Source organism: Gavia stellata, chromosome 4 (genome assembly GCF_030936135.1).
Source record: "Gavia stellata isolate bGavSte3 chromosome 4, bGavSte3.hap2, whole genome shotgun sequence".
NCBI classification, from domain to species: domain Eukaryota; kingdom Metazoa; phylum Chordata; class Aves; order Gaviiformes; family Gaviidae; genus Gavia; species Gavia stellata.
In genome coordinates this window covers 29,822,517-29,844,337 of record NC_082597.1, presented here as the reverse complement: position 1 = coordinate 29,844,337, position 21,821 = coordinate 29,822,517, and the positions used below count along the sequence as shown (strand labels likewise).

The window sequence follows — 21,821 nt, the reverse complement described above, 5'->3', positions numbered from 1 at the left end:
GGGATTGAGTGTTCTCTCAGCAAGTTTGCAGATGACACCAAGTTGGGTGGGAGTGTTGATCTGCTGGAGGGTAGGAAGGCTCTGCAGAGGGATCTGGACAGGCTGGATCGGTGGGCCGAGGCCAATTGTATGAGGTTCAACAAGGCCAAGTGCCGGGTCCTGCACTTGGGTCACAAAAACCCCATGGAACGCTACAGGCTTGGGGAAGAGGGGCTGGAAAGCTGCCCTGCAGAAAAGGACCTGGGGGTGCTGGTCGACAGCCGGCTGAATATGAGCCAGCAGTGTGCCCAGGTGGCCAAGAAGGCCAATGGCATCCTGGCCTGTATCAGAAACAGTGTGGCCAGCAGGAGTAGGGAGGTGATCGTGGCCCTGTACTTGCCACTGGTGAGGCCGCACCTCGAATCCTGTGTTCAGTTTTGGGCCCCTCACTACAAGAAGGGCATTGAGGTGCTGGAGCGTGTCCAGAGAAGGGCGACGAAGCTGGTGAGGGGTCTGGAGCACAAGTCTTAGGAGGAGCGGCTGAGGGAACTGGGGTTGTTCAGCCTGGAGAAGAGGAGGCTGAGGGGAGACCTCATCGCTCTCTACAATTACCTGAAAGGGGGTTGCAGAGAGGTGGGTGTTGGTCTCTTCTCCCAAGTGACTAGTGACAGGACTAGAGGAAATGGCCTCAAGTTGCACCAGGGCAGGTTTAGGCTGGATATTAAGAAAAATTCATTTACTGAGAGAATGGTGAAGCACTGGAACAGGCTGCCCAGGGAGGTGGTGGAGTCACCCTCACTGGAGGTGTTCAAGGAACATGTGGACGAGGCATTGCGGGACATGGTTTAGTGGGCATGGTGGTGTTGGGTTGATGGTTGGACTTGATGATCTTACAGGTCTTTTCCAACCTTAGTGATTCTGTGATTCTGTGAATATAGATGCTTTTCTGGAATAACTGTGGATATTTGCTGTGGGTAAAAAATTGGTCTGTGAGTAGGGAGAATCAAAACGGACTGAAGAAAACAGTCGGGTTCACAACCAGGAAACATGCATCAGCAGCTTGGTGTGTGTCTAGATCTGGGCCTGCAGTCTCCTGCAGATTCTTTGGCAAGATACAGTATGTAGTGTCCATTGTAGGATCTTGGGTTGCACTTGGCAGTGTATGCTCTTAGCTTGATAATAAATTATTCTGCAAAGCCACATTTTCATAAAGGAGGGTTGTTACATTCAAGGTTTGAATTAGGAAGTCTGTGTAAAAAGTCCCTGTTCTGAAAACCTTTTAAAGCTTAGTTTCAAGCTTTGAAAGCTTGAAGAACTGCTTTTCAAGTTGTTGTTGATGACAAAATGCTTAATCATCGTTATTTTGGAGCTAGGTAGTAGCCTGGAAACCTATCAATGTCAGCAGTGAAACCTATCTCTACTACTTTTATAATTTTGTTTTGCCCATCTGTCATCCCATGAGATCTTTGATAATTATAACTTAGAAGATAACCTTTAGATAATGTCTACCTCGGAGTCTTGCTTGCAGTTCATTAGTAGGACAAAATGGTGCTTTGTTCTCCAAATGTTTGCCCAAATACCATCTCTCTGCTCAAGTTCCTGCTCTTTTACTTACAGGAAGTGTGAGACCTTTCTTCCAAAAACTCATTAAAATGATTTAAGAGTTCTCAGTGTTGAGCTGGTGTTTTGGTTTGCAGTAGCCTTTGCACACGCTAAAGACAAAGTAGTCTTATTTCTCCCCCCACATTTTTGCGATTTGCTTTAACACATGCTGAAAATGACCATAACAGCAGAGTACACATAACTGAATGTAAATCTATGGTAAATCCAAGAGTAGTCATTATAATGGGACATGTGATGGCTCAGTAAAACACTCTTTTTTTCCTTTTATTGTTCTCTGTTTCCTCCGGACCTCTTCTAAGTACATAAACAAACAAATAACTTAGAAACCCAGCACTTGTTTCCATTGTGTAAACTGGAAGGAAGTGGTACACAAATTTAGATACTGTTTACTGTGAGACAGACCAAGTCGCATTTTTACTATAACGCTCAAATTGTTCCCTGATCTGCACAGAGACTGTTAGGTAGTGTTGTGAGTTATTGATATTTTATATATAGGCTTTTGGTTAATAAACCCTCTTGTTGGACATGTGACAGCTATTTCAATTAGAGGATGCTGTGAAGGCACCTGGCTCTCTAGGGACCATCATGGGGCTGGGAAGAAGTGTGAATCTGGGCTTGTTTGGCCAGGATTGCTGTATGTGTTGGAGCTACTGGATAGCCAATGCTCTGATGTCATATACAGGACAGTAGATCCAGCATTTTCTTAGAAGTAAGTCTGAGCTGGGTCTTGGGAGGAAAAAAGCTCCTGTGCTTGAGAAAGAGGCAATCTATGAACGAACTAGAAATAGGTTCATTGTAGGTAATGAACTGGAGACAATCAGTTTTGGAGTGGCGTTGTAGTTTCATGGACAGCTGATCTCTTCTTACGATATGCTGTTGCCATTTTTGAAGTGAGGGATCTCCTCCTGGTCCCCTGCCCTCTGCTTGCGATCCCCTTCCCTCTTCTCACATATGTGGGCTCGCAACCTCTCTTGAGCTGGATCTGGAGCTCAGCAGATCCTTCTGCAGGTCAAATTAATTCAGCAAAAGTGTGGAAAACCAACCTAGCAAAAGCCTGAGTATGTTTTCTGCCATTTTTGTGAATTGAATTGGCTCGTAGAAGGATTTGCGATCGTAGTAGACAGCATAAGGTAAGCAATGGGAGCTAGTGCCTGGCACGGGAAGGCAGAGGGAGAATAGTGGAGAGTATTCCCTTTGTGGTAGTAGCGAGCTGTTAAATCTGCTTGCCCCATCTCAAGAAACAATCCTATGAACATTGTTTGGTCTTAAAAAAATCACCTGCATCATTGTGAGTGGTCATCGTATCTCTGAGGATGGTGTTCTTGTAAAATAGTGGGCAGAGTGATAGTTGCCTAGCTCTGAAATCTCTTAATTGAAAAACCTAGTAATAACTAACAGAGTTTGAGGCAGAAGAAACCAGAGGCAGTGGCAGCTTCGTCAAAGTCAGCATGGCATTCGTGCAGATGCAGGCTGGGATGCATCTGAAGAAAGGAGCTTCTGTGTAATTTTACTTGGGTAGCTGAATTTCATATTTATTCTAAGTCTTCATGCTTAAAGTATTTAGTGCACTTTTTTTTTTTTCTGAGGGCCAACCACTTTATTAGTTCCTTCCAAACCATATTTTTGCTGGCATGCACATCATAGCAAGTCATCAGTGTTTCCGACTCAGCACTTCTCCCATTTCTTGGTGATACACCATACGATACTGCAACAATTACCGCGTTACATGCCGTATAATTGCACCCTGTCCCTTTTCTCTAAGCTAAAACCACATGCTCATGTTTGAGTTGGTGCTTCTTTTTCAGAAGTCTATACATGATGCACATCACCATGGTGTCTGAGCAGCTATACTGATGAGGTTGCTAAATTGTCAAAAGATTTGCTAAGTGTTTCAAGCATTTTCTTACATATTATTCATAAACTACCAAAAGAAAACTTTGTGCTTTCTACGTTTAGGAGGGGTTTATTTCTATCTGATGTAAACAAGTCACATACATGCACTTATTTTGTCTTAAAATGTCAAGGTATTTTTCTAAAAAAGAACAGCAGGAGTTTTGGTTTTTAAAAGAGATTTAGGTTGATCAAAATGTTTACTTCTGGCACTTTGCTTTTTATAGTCTCTTTACTTTTTTGTTGCAAAATAGCAAATTAAGTAGATTCTGAAATCAGTACAAGGCTGGAGTTTTGATATGAGGAGATCAAATGGCTTCAAAGCTCAATGTTTTTCTCTTCATAACCATGATAGCATTGAATTGTTAAATTGCTATTTGAGAGTGAAGTTCCACTGAATAGTGTTGTGTTAGAATAAAAATAAGATAAAATAGTAGATGGTCTGAAATTTGAGAAGATCTTGTTTAAAATTGGTTTATTACTTTAAAATCAGATCCCCAAATTGTAGAACCTTGATAACAGCCTCTATGATTTTAAATAAGGCTGTTTATAGCAAAAGGAAGGGATCTTTAAAGAGTCATTGACTTATTTCACTGTAGATATTTAATAATAGTAACACTACAATAATTATTGATATATGGATTGATTCTACCTTTGTCAACCATTCTTATAGAAGGACTCGAGGACTCTCCTCAGCGTGCAGGGCTTGCCCTGACAAGGGGGGCAAACCAACCTTCATGATATCTGATTTTGATTTAGGACACTTGCTGGGGGGAAAAAATGGGTAAAAAACAGAGCAGTTGATGAAGTTTTAGGTATGTATTTTCTTCCAGTGTTTCCAAGTTCAGCAAAGTGTTGTGCAGCTGCTTTTTTTCTTGCATTGTGGAAATCACTTGACTACCCTGCAGAGTTTAGTGTCACTGAACGATGCAGAGGGAGATGCCAAGGCTGGTTCTTCCCCCAGGGAGGTGCTAGGATGTGATTTGTATTTCTGAAGATTGCTTGGGGCTAAATGATGCTTGGTGCACCCTGGTGAAAAAACAGTGTTTATCTAGATAACTGCATCATTGCTGCTGTAAAGTCAAAATTTTGTTTGGGAGTCACCTAGTCCCTTTATTCAAAGGGAGCAGAATAAAGGTACGTGTAGGTGGACACCAGCCATTTATTTAAAATGATCTTTTGGTTTGTAGAGTTTGAATATAATTGAAAATTTCTGTATTATTTGGGCTGTTACTTCCTTGACTTTGTCTTCTCCATTTTCATCTTGCTATCCAGTCCTTAACAGTATATATGCAGGATATAATCGTGTTCCTCTGTGAGTTTGGAGGATAGCAGAGAAATATATGCAAAAATAATTTTGCCGGTGCTAATAGGAGCACTTCCATGTACTGATATGCAATGGAATATAAAGGAGTATTCCTTGGATGGTCAAAAATGTGGAGATTTTTCCTTCCAGGTGTTCCCAGTCACAGAAGAGTGGACGTTAAGATCTGCTAGCCTGCAGATACATGCTTATCATGCGAAGGAGGGAAAATTCTTGAACCACAAAGAAAACCTGTATTGTGAGGCATTATAGAGTATTTTGGGATACTGTGTAATGTTGCAGTGAGCTAAAAATCTGCTTCGGAAACTGTCGTTTAGTATCAGGAATGGGGTATTGCTTTTTAAACTTTCAATAGATACCAGAATTTCTGGGGGCTATTAGAAAGGAGCATATCCTGACTTTGAAGCTTCTTCCTGGTAGGTGCCACGCTGTTGTAAATTTAAGTGACCCTACGAGTATTGGTCTTCGAGAGCATATAAGAATAGGATTTATGCTTCTGAGTTAATAAAATATGCTGATGCCACTGTAAGCCCTATTTAGATAGACAGCAGTAATCTCTGTTGAGCAGTATGAAACCGTCTGTCTCTAAGTAGTGGAAACCTAATAGTTCACAGCAAGGTTGTACCACATCCAGAGATGAGAAAAAGGTGTCTGAAGTCAGAGGAGTTTTAGCTGCATGGTTTTATTTTCTGGTGTAATTGCATTCTTTCTCCTGTGCTTGTATTATACATTGTGTCAAGTAAACAAGATACCCAAAATGCACAAAGGAAAGGTGCTTTTTAAAGTTCATAGTATACCTTAATTTTGCTAGCTTAGCACAAGCAGTAAGATTCTTCTGAATCTACAAGGTGAATCTGAAGTATGTGGAATTGATGTTAAAGGTGGAGTATGCTGTGTGTTCCCCATTCAGTTAAATAGTGAGCTATATTAAGAAGGCTAAGTTAACGTATGGTCACGTTGTGTGTTTTTTACAGTATAAAAATGCTGTTTCCAACTTTTTATGTTCCGTGGAAGGAGCTGATAGAATTACATGTTTGGAAAGATAACTTTGAATTTGTAATTTTTCTATTGTGTTTCAAATATTTGACATTTAAATATGTGGTTGTATTTACATATGTTGCATTTTCATTACAGCTAATCCTCTTGAAACTTGGTTGGCAGATGCCTTAAGCAGTTCTGTAAAATTGGGACAGATACAGTATTCTGCAACCTTGGAATCTAATTGCAAATAAAGAACATTTTGTAATTGTATTTTTTCACTTTTTAAGATTCTCACTTTTAAAATTTAAAAGACAATTGCTGTATGTAAACAATAAGGAAGTGGACTTTAGTAGGGAGATTGGTATCTGAAAATTCACTAATTGGCACCTTATTTTAATATAAAATATTAATACTATAGATTTTATATGCTGCAAACATAAAGATTACCTCAGTATGTTGCTTAATACATTAAGTAAACACGTCTGTGTGAAGAAACCATTCTGTGTGCATGATGAGGCACATGTCTTTTTACAAAAGGCAACAGTTTTCAATATTAAGTCTAAATGATTGCTTTATAATTTGAAAGGAGAGTAGAATAAGAAATCATTTCTTTGACAAGTTTTTTTATAGTCCACAAATACATGGTGTTCATATGTACTGGGATTTTGGTTTTCGGTTTGGGGCTTTTTAAAACAAATATCCTCAGCATTTTTTCACCACCTTTTCCTAGCTTTTAATTTATTCAAATGGTGAAAATTATAGCTAAATATAATGAAACATGTTTTGTTCTCTAAGTGAAATGCCCAACTTAACAAATACCTTTATGTTCACAGAATTCAACATTAATGGTCACTGAATTTAAACAGTCCAAAATACTAGAAAAAATCTATGCAGCTGTAATCCATGCTTCGTGACATTTTCATTGTAAAACTTGACCTACAATGTTCAGTCAAAGATTTTTTCTATTAAAGTTGAATTTTAATTTTTTTTTAAACTCAATTTTAGAACATTTAGAAAGGTATCCAACAATCCCTTCTCTCTTTCAGAAAAATTGTTCTTGAATTCTGCTCCCACTTATTCATCCTAACAGAATGGATTCATCCATTCAGCATCACTGATGCTCCTTAACCAGGACAGCATTCTCCCTGGCTTCCCGTACAGGGGAGAGCCATAGGCTCTGCTGGGATCTCCACATTAGGTAGCGATTACATCCTATTTAGATGTTTCAAGTTAGGCAGGATGAATCTGATTTTAGTATTGGATAATAGTGAGTAAAGATGGTCCAAACCTAATTTCTTTGACCAGGCCTTTCCAATTTACTGTTTAGCTCTGGGTCCATTCCTTGTTAATTCCTTCTGTCTTTGCTTTTACATCTTCTTCTAATGTAAATAGTTGTCCTGAGGTACCTGTTTTCCCTGGAAAGAGTGTAAAAGGTCCTCCACGTGGTTCACATGACAGCTTTTCAATACATGTATTCTTACAAACCTTTCACACCTTTTTTCTGGTAGGTTGCTAGATTTGGAGGAAGCCTCTATACTTGAATGCTGAGACTGATTCTTCAGGAACAGTAGATACTACCCAGCATGATTTTTTCCAGTCTTCTCTGTACCCTCCCTACGTGTGCCGCCTCCTCTTCCGGCCGTGCCACGGGTCCCCACTCCCAGGTGTGCCCAGGGCCACCAGCCGCTCGGCGGCAGCAGTTCATGTTGAGGTGTCCGATAGCTGCGATGAGCCGGTTCTATTGCTTCCTTACAAAGCTTCTCTCCCTTTTGAAAAGTAGAGAAAACAGTGGGAGTTTATGCCTGTAAGTTTATTTACCAGATTTTTCTGTACGTGTGTTTCTCATGCATTGGCAGTTTGTTTTGTCCGCACTGAGGTGGCGAGACTCCCGCTCTTGGCGGTGTCCTGTCGGAGGGAGGATTCCCCCTGCACTCATGGTGGTGTTTTAAAATTGGGCTTCATGAATGTGCTTGTTATTGCTTTTGTTAGCCAAACCCCAAGGCACAATATCTGATCCCAAAACACTTAATTCGTTTAAATACCACCAAGTTAAAGAGCAGTAGATCATAGAGGGATAAAGGAGCCCTCAGCTCCCGCAGTGGCTGTGCTTGGGAGAGCTGTGCTGGCCTTCAGGGGACGGCAGGAGTCTGCCCTTGCCCCGAAGTGCCAACAAAGTGTGTAAGGTTTATTTCCACCTTTTTCCCATCTCTGTCACTCTTGGAAATCACCTCGGCAGCCTTGTGCCGGGACCTGGCTTCCAGCTTTGTGCCGGCCAGGAGAGGGGTGGCTATCTACCCCAGCCCCTGACCTTCCCCTGGGTGGCCGGGTGGGATGGGCATCCCCGCCATGCCAAGGCAGCCCTGCCCGCCCAGGACACGGCACCTGCGGGAGCGGAGGGCAGCAGTTAACGAGCAGGCAATTAAACAGCTTAGTAAAAGACGGCTCAGAGTTAATGCCGTATGCTGCTCATCTTCGATTTTCATAAACTCATACATAGGATCCAGTGAATCGGGAAGTAGGATGAAGGTTATCGCAATTTTGACGCAAACACTTAAATGGCTAATCTGTTTCTAAATGGTTATGTTTTTAATCTCAAGCCTCTTTACATGGCTGAGCTGCTTTTTTTTTCTAACTTGACTTTGTTTTATAGGGGAAATATTTCTGATCAGATTGCTTAAGCTCTGAGCTGTCATGTAAATACATTCTGTCAAGTATATAATACACATTTTAAAATTTGTCTAAATATTTATACTCTTGAGGGGATCACTGTAGCTCTCAACAGACAGTTACAACCTAGCGAGTAAATAAATTGTATCTAATTTTTTTCAAGTCTGCATTGTTTTTGCGTGAAATTGTAACTGTTTGAACGATCATTCGAATCTCACGAATTCTGCAAGATAGTTTTATTATTCACTTGAGAAAAAAGTACCTCCTGTCTTTCAGCAGTGCCTGCAAATATATAAGTGCATATATATATATTTAAAATAAAATGCTTCTCTTTCTTCTAAAAACTAAAAAAGAAAACATGAGATGAATGAATTCACATATGCCGCCACATTTAAAATTACCATTAGAAATGCTGTGAAGCGCATTTTAAGTTTGTTTCCAGTATATGTTCCATGGATTTTTTTTTCTTACTTTAATAGTTTTCCTGCCTGGATTACAGTGATAAAATCTGTGCTGTTCTGAGTATTTATTTTTTTTTTTAATTTAAAAAAGTTCAGTGACATTCCAGACTTTCATGAGAAAGAAAATTATTAATGCTAAAGTTAGAATGTAGTTAGTTTGTAATCAATAAGAGGTATAATAGCTGTGATTGATATCAGGCATAACATTGCTATAATGTTAAACACCTCAGAAACTCTTCACCAATAAAAAACAGATCTTCCAGTTTAAACCAGTGGAAGAATGTTTTGGATGCTAGTCTATATAAGTCACAAAAAATTGTATTATCCTTTCTTTTTACATTGTACAATAATAAAGTCTATCCAGAGAAAGTAAACCCATGATTTTAACATCTTTTGACAAGCACATTAGACTGTAGAAAGAGCATCCAAGTTGGGGCTCGGGGCATATGGTGCTACCTTCTGCTAGCGTAGCTCCAGAACAAGTCACTGTGTTTACCAAGGGGTCATGTTCAGACTCTCTGGTTCCTTCCTCTGATCGGGGGGAAAAACCACACTTCCTCCTCACACGGAAAAATCAGAACATAAACTGCAAACCTCACTTTCCTGAGATAGCTTCATTGCGCAGAGAACACAGAGAGGCTCTGAAAAGTTTTGCTATCAATCAGGTTTTTTTTGTCAAGGCATTCAAGAAGGGCTTCAGAGAAGTTAAACTAAACAAAACTTGTGTTGGTTAATAATCCACAAGCTAAACAATGCTGTAGCACTGTAAGTCCTCAAGTTAGTCTATGTAAATATTTATAGCTAGTTTTTTATTTTGAAAAGAGATATAATGCTATTTTAAAAGAATAGAGGTTTATGTCATGATGTGAAATAGTTGGGACATTTAACACTTAAGTACGTTCAGAATATTATTTAAATGCTTGTTTCTTGAATAAGTAGCAACTCCCACAGACTTCCTTTACACATCTTCCTAGATTGTCTTATTTTATTTAGATTTAAAGACTGGTATTCATAATAGATAATCCAAGTGTTGTGTGTCTTGGGAATTCAACATATGGATGGGGATACGGAAGGCATTAGTTATACGAGATTTGTTGACCAGCTTTTAATTCAGATTGTCATTTTTAACACACGGCGGTGCAGATGGTAAAGTTTTGACTGTCCATCAGAGCCCCAATACCTTAGGGACAGCTGTTGCTGATAAATCTTTTTTACATGCTTTAGGTCAAGAGTAGTCAAACCTGTTACAGCACCTGCTTCTACATATGCAAATCTGTTGTTTTGTCATTTCATTAAACAGGGAAAGGTAGTGGTCTCTCGTGGCCATAAGTAAGCCTGGAACATCGCCCGTACGGAATGAAATCTAGCAAAAAGACAACTGTGGTTTCTGCAGTGTAGCCATGGGACGCTGCTTCTGTTTGGGGGCTTTGTTTCTGGAAGACTGCCTGTAATTTGGAAGGAGGGTAGAAAGACAAGTATATGTTTGGAGGCGAGAAGAAAAGGGAAGGTGTTTGCTGTCATTGACCGTAGGGTAGTTGTGAAGTTTGACATGCCCAGAAGCTAGCGGGTGCCATGTGGGGCTCCCCTACACTGCATACCTCCGTTTTCATCATCTGGTAAGCCTGCAGCATGATTTCCGGGCACTGGAGCATACAACGTGTCTACTTCGGTTTGGAGCTGATTGATCCACGGTACGGAACATGCTTGTGGGATCTTCCCTTGCTATAGAAGAACATAAATGATTGAAATGCTTTCTTAAGAAAAGTATCATTTGTTTATGGACTTTGGTGCCTAGCAAAAAAATTCCTGTCAAATGGCAGCATGCTGCAAGAGCTGACGGTTTACTGCACAAGGTTACACGTGGGTTGTGGAAACTTCTAAGCTGTTTATATGTGTTTCGTCTATCAGATATATATAGAGTTTAAAGCACGGGGAGGAAACTTCTTCATTTATTGCACTTTGCAAGTAGGGTTGTGGCATGTCATAGAAATGGCACTTAAGGAGTGTTTTTTTGAGCAAGCTGACAGAAGATTTTATCCTGCACTGCCGTAGATTGCTGTGGGGGAAAAAGGGAAATAGTAAAATTGATGAACAAATGTTGCATGCTGTCATTTTAGATTATGTTGTTTCACCATGAAGTTGCTGCTAATTTTTTTAAAGGTACTGTAAAATTCCGCTGTTGCGGCAAGTACCATAGTAGCACTGTCGACTGTGTTAATTATTTAATTCCAAGGCTAGTTTGTCAACAGTATCTTAATCAAGCCACCAGTAAAAATGCTTTTTGAACATTTTGTGGAGAAAAAAGAATACTGCCCTGACCTTTCGACCTTGTCAGCTGAGTTTTCCCATTCTGACACTAGGCATTATTTTTGCAAAGGTTGAAAGTTTAACTCTTCAAGGAACCAGATATCATTTTTATTGGGATATTAATTCTGGTAGGTGCTAATCTCATCAAGATTTGCAGACATTTTCCTTCATAGGCCATTCTGATTTGTAGCTTTTTCTTTTCACAGCAGTATTAAATACCAAACCTTCTCTGATATGGAAGTTCATTAGAGATATGTCTTTGATGGCAGCCCTTTCAGGGCTTCGGTTTCAAATACCTTGATGTAAAGCTTAAGAAGCCATTGTGTTGTAAGCCCTCCTTGATGTGTCTTATTTAGATCTGCATAGTAAATCAAGGAAAGTAAATAACAAGGCAGCAGATGGAAGCATGGAGATAAGGCCAGTGAACAATTGTATTTGTATTTTGTTATGATGTTGACAGGAACTAAAATTCACTAATCTAGTTCAACTGATCTGCATTTCAAAGAAATCTCATTTAGCAGCAACTTGAAGGTTTGGAGGATAAAGTTCTTTTATTGCAGCTTTTATTGCATTCTTTGCTAATTTATCTGGTCAAGATTTAGCCTTGCTTACTTAAAGCAGCAAGCATGTTACAAGGAGTCTTAAATACTACGAAAGCATTAATGTCTAGACTATGAACTGAAGGTAATTACATATCCAACAGTGAATAGGCTACGTTTAGGAAATACTGTTGTCCAAATGGAATTGCAAGAGAAACGCAGATAAGGTATTTTTCCCCTGTTTTCTCTAAGTGGGTTTGGGGTTTTTTTTTATTGTGGGGAAAATGAATACATAAGCAAATCTAAAATTATTAAACATAAAAAATAGAATTTCTTGAACTGTGATACTATATTTGTGGCTCTGCTTACAAGCTGATAGCTCATATTAAGGTTTCATTTAATGATTACCCTCCTGTATCTGGTAAACAAAACTATTAAAAGGTGGACAATAGTTTAGTAGAATGATGGACGACAATTGTTTTTATGTGCGCTCTAAATGATGTAGACAACGTGTATATAGGTTTTGTACTTTGTATTAGCTAAAGTACAGCCATGTCATCTGGAAAAAATGTGATAAATATATTGCACAAATCAATTATTATTAAAATGAAGAGTGATTTAAGGTAGAATTTAGGGTCTCCTTTTGGAATTTAAAAAAAGTTATTTAATCTTAAGGCCAAAACCCAGCCTTTTACTTTGATCTAGTTTTCACTTTATAATACAAATACTAACAATGGGCTATTTAGGAATCGATCACAAGCGTGTGCATACCTATGTACAGATATAACCATAACATGGCAAAGCATGCTAGACCCGTATACATCCACTCTAATAATGGGGCCCAGTTCTCTAAGACATGCCAATCAAAACCAGCAGCTGCTGCGTTTTAATACTACAATCCTTGCTGCCCTTCTGCAGCCCGTCCTTGTCCCCAGGTTGCTGTCGTAGGGCCCACAGCTGTGGGCACTTCCATCTCATTTGTAGTGCGGGTCTTGTACTTCTTTGTAGACTGGAGAGGAGTGGAGGGGGCGGCAGCTGGGGATGACGGCACTCGGTAGGCTGCAGCTGTATCTGGCAGCTTTTGGCTGCTGGAGTCTATAGGCTAATTAGATCATAGGGTGGTAAATGCTTCTTTAGTAGTGGTGCTGGTTCCTTCTCATTGCTAATACCTCTGAAGATGCTCATAAAGTTGTTTGGGGGTCTGCAAGGTGGACTCTATACGGTTGAAAATAGCTTTTATTTTGCCAGGTTACTTTTTGATCTAGACTGGTTCCACGGCATGGCTGACCATGCAGCTCCGTGCACAGTTGCCTTGGCACAGCTCAGCGGGCAGTGCTGGGAAGGGCGAGGTGGTGCTGTAGCTGCCTCCACCACTGGAAGAAGTGTTCATCAGACTATGCCCCAAGACACACAGGGTGAGCTTCTTCATCAGTGCAAGACAAACCACATCACGGCTGCGTGGTCCCACCTTTATCCAGGCCACATCTCCCCACTCCTGTCTTGCCCTGGCAGGGATGTCCCCGTTTTGGTCAAAAGTTGATCACTTGTTTTGCAGGCCTGTTTTCAAATAACTGAACTCCCTGATCCATCTCACCTTGCAATTGTACAAATGTCCAGGTCAGCACAAGGAAGGAGTGGGAGTCTGCAGCTGGAGCTGAAGAGGAAGGTGAGGGAAGTTAGGACTGTTTCAGCCGTGCTTTAGAGTGGCTTAAGTCATTGTGCGGCTGCATCCTCTCTGGAAATCTTGCCTTTATGCCCCAGGACCACTGTACGCTCTGCAAATGTAAAATGAAGTAGATGATACAAATAGCAATTATTCAAAAAGGTGACTTGCACTGGTTTGTGAAATAAATATATACCAGCCAATATAATGACAATAAAATAAATCAAACCCTCCTAGAAAACTCCACAGTGTATCTGACCGTTTAATTACATCCCAATCTGCCAAAGTTCAGAGGGAAATTTTGGATTAAAAGATGTCCCAAGTATGTCATCCTGCTTACAGCACCCGGGAGCAAACAGGTAGCTCCACAAGAGCAAGTCCCTTCAGGCACGGTGGTGTTCACATTTTGAGATCAGGCCTCCCTTCTTTTGTATAACAATTTAAATCATCCCCTCAAATAAGCAATATGCTCCTACTGTCTGGCCTGCCCCGGTCTCCAAAGTTTATCAGTCCTGGGGTTTTTTTCAAACCTCATGCCCTTGTACCTTTGGCTTCAGCATCGCTGACCCTCGCTCCATCCAGTCTAAGCCCTTTCTGTGTCCCGGCATTGCCTAAGGTGACAAGGAGGCGTCCTGGCTGTCACTGAATGCTCATCTCTTGTTCTCCTGTCCCTGCTGGCTCCACGCACGTGTTGTGTTCCTCATGGGGCTGCGGGAGGGGAGAACATTTTCAGCAAAAGGGAAAGTGGGAGGTGAAAGAAAGAGGAAAAAGAGAAAGGGAGGAAAAAAAAAAATTGAATGAAGTTTTATGGAGTTTCTTGCATCTCTTCTTCTACAGAAACCTTTTGCACCCCTGCCCTGCCAGTCTAGGGGTGCCGCAGCACTGTAATGGTACTGTATGTTAGTGATCTTCTCTCAGCTGATCGGGATCAAAACCATTTAGAAATGAGGTGCATTAAAAAATAAACTTGAATTCCACCTATTGTCTTGTCAGTGCTAGTGACAATTGCAGAGCCCTAGCTGACTGAATTGTCTGTGATGCTGTATGTCTGGAATCACACTGAACCGCTCAGCATTCATCTCTTCAGATCCCGCTGTGTGTCCCTGTGTTGAATGGCAGCCTAACGTTGAAAAGAGAAGGGCAGATAGAGCTGGAAGGAATATCGGAGAAAGTAGGTGGCTGTCTTCCCACTGGGGATTGCTAGAGAAAAATATTCCCAGCCATAGTTGCCACAGGAACTACTATGCAAGATTACCACTATCTATTTAACGTCCTTAAACTTGGGTGTCAGTTTAACAACAGTTTACAAACTATTCCATCTGATTGTCCCAAATCCAGCATTATATCTTTGTTGGCAGATTGCCTGATACAGGTAGTTAGCCTGTGTCTTCTATCATCTATCTTGTATATAGCGCTTACTTTGGGATGGTAGACAGCTAGCCATGCAAGGAATTATTTAGACACGGGTCTTACCTTTGGTTTCACACCAGTCCATCCTCTTACAGTTCAGTTTAAGGTTGTACTTCTGGTCAATATATTTTTAAATAAAACTTGAATAAATTTGCAAGAGAAGCATGAGGAATATTTCTCTAGTTCTTAATGTCGATCCAATCCAGTTCAGTATATAACTGATGGGAGGACTAGATTTTAAAATATTTCAAATTTTAGTGGGTGTTTTCAGGTCCTGTAGGAGATTTATATAAATGTATAGGAAACATTATCGGTTATCTTAACGGCAGTGATGCGGGGGCTCTAGTAGTAGAAAGACCATTTTACCTGTAGATAGAATATTTGTCCTGCCTTTCTCTTTTTATTATGTGAAAGAAGGGAAGTAGTGCCAGCTCTGAGGTTTTCTGAAGTATTGTGTTTTGATCACAGCATAATAGTCTTACTTAAATTGCAGACAAACTAAACAGCTTCATTTAGTTTAATAGCACAATGTTTAGGGAAGTTTCCAATATAACACCTTCACTTCTTTTATTATTTATACTGTGATTGATCTCTTGTCCACTCATTGTGTTGTTTCCAGATTAGGACCATGATACCAGAGATCAGCTGGAAGGGACCTTCGCACAGATATATTTGTGTCTTTTGTTGCTGTATTTTAATACATCTTAACGGAGGTTCCAGCGTTTATTAGCAAAGCAGTGATTGTTTTTGTGAGTTTATGTTTTTGTGAGGTAAGATTTCTTGGTAAAGGCTTTTAGATAAACACCATACTAAAGACACATGATTGTAATACTACATTAGGCTGACTATACAATTACATACTAGAGTAAATATTATTCAATCTTAAACCAAAACTCCAATAAAGTCCTTGATTGTTTATATGCTGTGATTCAGCCCAAGTCTTGCACTAGTCTTTTACTTGGTTTCACCCAATAGACTATAGATATTGAAAGTAAAATTAATAGGATGCTTATGAACAAAAATGGAATTTTATAGCATATTTAGTCAGGGTCCTGAGCCATTGGATTTTTTGTAACTAAGGTATATAATCCCAAAACAATTGAGAAACTTGCTTGTATAGTCCTGAAATACTTTAACGCTTTTTTCTGTAACATAATCTAAAAATATGTGGCAGTCATGGGATAAAGTATTTTATCAATACTTATTTGGGATGGCTTTGTAATGCAGCTGTGGCTTTATGAATTGCCAAAAAAGTCCCATAACAGTAATGCTAATAAGATCACATTACCATGTATAGTTTCTACTTTGTGTCTTAGGTAACTTACAGAAATGGTGTGAGCTTGCACACAAGCACAGCTTTTAGTGTCCCAAATTAATATATGTGCACTCTGGAATATGTTTGTGTCTTTAATACTATAGGTTACTTGTATCACTGTGCTGTTTCAAAAATCAAAAACATAAGCAAAGAAATTCTTCATGTAAAAATTTCTTGATATGTCTTTGATATAAGTGGAATTCCACCGGGGTATAATTGAATTAGGTAATATATATGGAATAAATTTTTAAAGCAAGCATGAATGCTCATTTAACCTTCAGATGGGATTATATAATAAGTGGTTGAAAAGAAAGCATTCTTAGTTTACACACTTTTTTGGGTAGCTGTTGATTCCCAGTACTTGCAACTGAGGTAATTGCGTATCAACTTTTCTCCCTTTATGTGCACTTGTGTGAGAGAACCAAGATCATATTCATGGGAAGATTTTGTAAACTTTTTGATTGTAACTTGAAGCCCACTTTTGGAAAGAGTGAGAATCACAGCTTTTATTTGGCAACCAGGAGGTAGCCATCTTCTAATACCTGTTCTCATGGTTTTTCTTTCCCAATGTTGAAGTAGTGGCGATGGTAATTACGAATTGTCGTTATTACTACTGTCAAATTGTTTTAAAATCCTACAATAGTATTTTACCTGCTGTAGTATACCTGAAGTCCACTTCTCTGAATTTTGCGAGAAGCTTGTCTTTGCTCACATCAGTTCTAAGACATTTGGTTCTTGTTTGTTACAGCTTGCTCTTATTTATAGTTAGTATCACAGTGACGTGCAGGATATCAAACAGAACTTGGATTCCTTTTGAGCTGCATGGGTTATATTCCTACCCTTAAGATTTTACATTCTAAACACAGAAGCCGGACAAATGGTAGAAGGGAGAGGTGGCCTAAAATGTTGCTATAGGCCAGTAGTACATGGGCCTTTGATCATTAGCATGCCGTACAGTGAATTTTCTTTCATCCTCAGTGTAGCCATCTGAGCTGCAGAAGCAAACAGAACAGCAAACATCATAGCAGCCTCTTCTTTTGCAGACTGTAGAAGTGATGAGGGGGAATAGATAGAACAGTAAACATACTTTGATCTGATATATCAAGCTGACCAAAAAAAATATCAGTAATTCAAATTGCCCACTGTAGGGTCTAAAACGAATGTTAATCAATAGGTCTGTGCATACATGTAGTGGAAACTTTCTGGTTTTTGGGTGAAACGTTAGGGTATTAATTCGTGCATTTTGCAAAAGGGACTTTGGTTGCATACTGATGTCTGAACAAAGTTATTTTTGTCCTGTTATGTTTTTTTGTACTAGTTAAGGCTGCTTCTTCATACAACGTGCCAATGCATAAGTCTGCATATAGGGATACTGAGTTCACAGACACAAAGATCTTTATCTAGCAAGACAGCAGAAAGGACTGGTTATATTCCTTTGGTACACCTGGTAGGTATGGATAGAATTAATTAACATAGTTTTTGCTCAAAAGTGACATGCCAGTCCATGACAGCAAAAATTGTTTGTTCCTGATGACAGTCATTCACTTTCTGCTGGTTCAGAAGGCTTCCCTGAAGGAATTTTAATTGATCTGCACTTACCCAAAATAAATCAGAAACACTGCTGTATCCTAGAGATTAAAGCAAAAGAGGAGATATTGGAATACAGAGTATATGATTTTTAAGGTTTGCTTTGAGATGAAACTTGGGACATGGAGATGCTGACCTGCATTTATAAAAGTGTTGAACTGAGTGGGAACACATGGATGAAGTTACAGACTCAAATACATGAGACCAGCGAACAGCTTGAGAAGCAGAACCTTGCTTTGTAGCCCTCTGCCCTGGCTGCTTTGGGACTGTGGACCGGGGAGAGGAAGGCTACTGCTGCTTTACAGTAAGACTGCTTTTTATTTTCTGTGGTGATGCTATTTTGGAAAAGTCAGTCAAATTTATTAAGCTTGTAATAAAGTACAGAGATCCATGGGAGTTCATATTGCAATTCAAAAGGATCTAGCCTGTACTTCAAATGCAAGGAACACTAGACTCCCTGTGTACGTAATGCAGTAATTCTGATTCTTGTGTGGTGAATATATCAGTGTAAAATGGATATAAAAATTTGTTGAATTAATACTGGCATGAATGAATATACAAGGAGACAAGACTAGTCAGCCTGGTTCAGACCAGTGGTTCACCTAGGCCATCCTCTGTCTCCAGTGAAGGCTCTCTTCCAAGGGTACCTCCACTCTCCTTTTTGACTCATGAAAACTCCTTGCATCAATAGCATCCTTGGGAAGAAGTCCACAGTTCTGTTACCCATTTTGTGGAGAAGAAACTCCTGCTTTTTGTTTCGAATCTGAGTTTCACTAGGCAGTTCCTGAGTTCAAGGAATAGGGAACAGATGATGTCTGTGCAACTTCTCCATCTTCAGGCTTTCGTAGTCTTCAATCATGCCCTTCCTTAAGTTGTCTCTTTTCCAGTCTGGATAGTTGTGGCATACTGAATTGTTTCTCATATGGAAACCATTCTAAGCCTTTGATCATGTATGTTTTCTTCTCTGAACCTTTGCTAATTAGTTCTGTTGTGTTGTGTTCTGTGCTGGACACCAGAGCGGAGCACGCTTTTCAAGATGGGGATTAATACAGTGGCAAATGATGTGTTATGCTTTGTTCTTTATTCCTTTCCCACTAATTTTTAACATCCAATTTATGGTTTTGACTCTGATGGAGTGGTGAGTTAAGTTTTCATGGAGCTATCCATCATAAACCCCAGCTCTCACTTTCTGAGCGGAAGATGTAGAGCAATAGAGAGCTGTTTTGTTTAACAGATTCAGATTAGAAAATTTATCAACAATAGGTAACCAAGACTGTTTCCAGTGAACCTGTGTTCAGCAAATTGTGATTGCCTGCTTGAATCCTGCCAAAAGTATTCAAAATTTCTTGGTGGTGCAACATAACTAATCAATAATAGGAAATTATCTTGTAATTTGTACACTTGGACTTTTTAAAGTAATATAATCTTGTTATTATGAATCTCAGGAGTGGAGTAGGTGACTACTTTAGGACTAGTGACTACTTTAGGTGTTTCATGCAAAGAAAGAGAGATGTAAAATGTGTGGGATTTCTTCCAAGGTATGCAGTACATGTGTGTAAGAATGTGGCCCTGTAAGTGTACTGAAGTGTGTTTTAAAGAGGTGATTGTAATACCTTGCTATAAAATACACATATGGATGCTTGCACTTACTGTATTCCTTTCCCTTCTTACCCTTAGATAATTTCAAGTGAAAGTTAAGGACTTTTTGTCCTTGTCTGCCATAGAGGTGACAGACGCTTCTGGAAGGAGGACCAGTTTGAGCAGAAAGGAAAAGACCGTCCCTTCTGATAGCACATCAAGGTGACTAAGTGACTCCAAAGAAATGTAAGTGATTTATAACCGAACTGTGGCTGTGGCTGTTTCTACTGTGGATTTATATGCTTTGTGGGAAGGACACAGTACCACGCCACTGAAACGCATTGCTTATAGATGTAAAATATGGTTTAGGAAGAAATTTGTGGACCATACAGAAAATACGTACTCTTCCTGTGTTTGTGTGATGGTAAGCTATGCTACTTTTTTTTTTTTTTCCCAAATGGCAATTGTTAATGAAAATGAAGTGTAACATAAGAGTCACAAACCTGTTTTTCTACCATTTTCTACTCGCCTAGATCTGACTTAATTTAGATACATAGAAACTGAGCAGCTAAACCTCAGTTAGTCATCCTAGATTCTGCTTACCATAAGGAGAGAAGCAGGCATCTCCAGAGGCTGATCCAGCTCATCCTAAAAGTAATGCCTAGGGAATTCAGTATTACTCCTTGAGTAGCTTGTGTCTCTCTGTTGATGGCTTAGCTTTAGCTTAAGTGTTCAATGAACACTTTAACCTGGCACGTCTACATATGAAGCAGTGCCAGCTTCTTTTTCCCTCCCCATATTGTCGTTCCCCCTCAGCATGTGTAGCTGTTCATAGATTTGGAGAATGAATCTGGCTGAAAATAACCAATTATTTGTATGGTTTTGTTTTCATCTGGGTTTATCCCAGCCTTCTCCCATATGGCTGTCCAAGGGCCGTGACTGGTACAAAGGGTGATGGGGGTGGGAATTAGCAGCCAAAAGTGTGTGGGAGTGCACGACAGCTTCTTTTGGCAGCTGTGCTAGTTTCTGCGGCTTAAATTGCTTGGTGAGCTGTAGTCTCAGACCTTGTAGATATTTTTAGTGCTCTGCCATTTATAAGAGTGGAAAAACTTGAGTGAGGTACCCTTACTTATTATCTAATGGGCAACTAATGATTTGTTGTGCATTTCACACTGTGGTAGTGCATGGTCTTTTATATCCTTTGTAAATTAAAATTTAGCTCTCCAAAACTAGGAAAGGGTCACAAATGGCTAGCAAGTAAGCAGGTATCTTATAGTAATCTATAGTGTAGGCATGATACTGTGTAATTTATATATACATACGTAATTTCTGAATCTCAAAAATGCTAGCCTGATTTTGTATAGCACCAAGCATCATGTGTGGGTTGGGTGTTATCGTATGATTAGCATTTGGACTAATTTAGGCACAGGATCCTTGCCTCTTCTGAGCAGTAAAATACTGAATAACATTTCATTCTCACATTAAATACCTGATGGGAGGGTGTAAAGAAGACAGAGCCAGACTTTTCTCATTGGTGCCCAGTGACAGGATGAGAGGGAATGGGTACAAGTTGAATACAGAAAAATCCATTTAAATATAATATAAAAAACTTCCTTACATTGAGGATGGTCAAACATTGAGGCAGATTGCCCAAAGAGGCTGTAGAGTCTCCATCCATGGAGATACTCAAAACCCAGTGGGACACGGTGACGAGTAGCCTGCTGCATCTGACCCTGCTTGAGCAGGGGTTTAAACTAGATGATCTCCTGAGGTCCCTTCCAACCTCAGCTATTCTATGATTCTGGGAATATTTATAGGGAAGTAAAATCGGACAAGATTCTGCTCTTTTATTTTGTGATATTTTAAATTTTCTTTTTTTTTTCTTTTTTATGTATTTTTCCTATTTTGATGTATTTAGCTATTCAGTTTAGGCTTTTACTTAAGTTTTGGCTAAAGATGAGGGATGGCAGAAGTTGCGAGCTTTCTAAAATGTGTTAAATTATATTTAAAGACTTGTGAATATAAATATGAAAATCACATTGAAGTCTGTGAAAATATTTTTTAGCTATGAATTAGCACCATAATTCACGTGATGGGGACAGTCATATGATGGGGATTTTGGATGTTGAAAATGAGTATCTTTTGCACTTGATCCATGGAAAGGAAGATACATTTTTAGTATCATTTTGTGTTTGGAAAAAAAAGACAAAACTAGGTATAAAGCCTTGGAGGAGAGATCCATTAATCCACAACAGAAATAGCTGACTTCCTGAAGTCTTGTCAGAAGTCAATGATGAGACCTGTAAAGCAGCCTAACGATTTCATTATAAGCTCTGTTTTCAGGTACTTGCAAATGACCATACTGGGACGGTCCGTAATTCAAGTAGATGCCCATGGAAACATGTAAAAACTGGGCAGATGTACAGTGATACTTCACAATATAGTCTTCCATCTTCTAGGAATATGTGATTCAGGGGCTTCCTTGTGTTTTGAAATA

The 21,821-nt window shown here is 39.6% G+C and overlaps 1 protein-coding gene across 1 annotated transcript in view; it reads left to right on the top strand.

Annotated features, from left to right (window-relative positions):
• FOXP2 (forkhead box P2) overlaps nt 1-21,821 on the top strand; it is a 444,251-nt gene that overhangs the window by 50,170 nt on the left and 372,260 nt on the right. Inside the window, exon 2 of the mRNA XM_059816366.1 lies at nt 19,424-19,570. The gene's annotated coding sequence lies outside the window, so the exon portion shown is untranslated. The remainder of the gene's footprint in view (nt 1-19,423; nt 19,571-21,821) is intronic.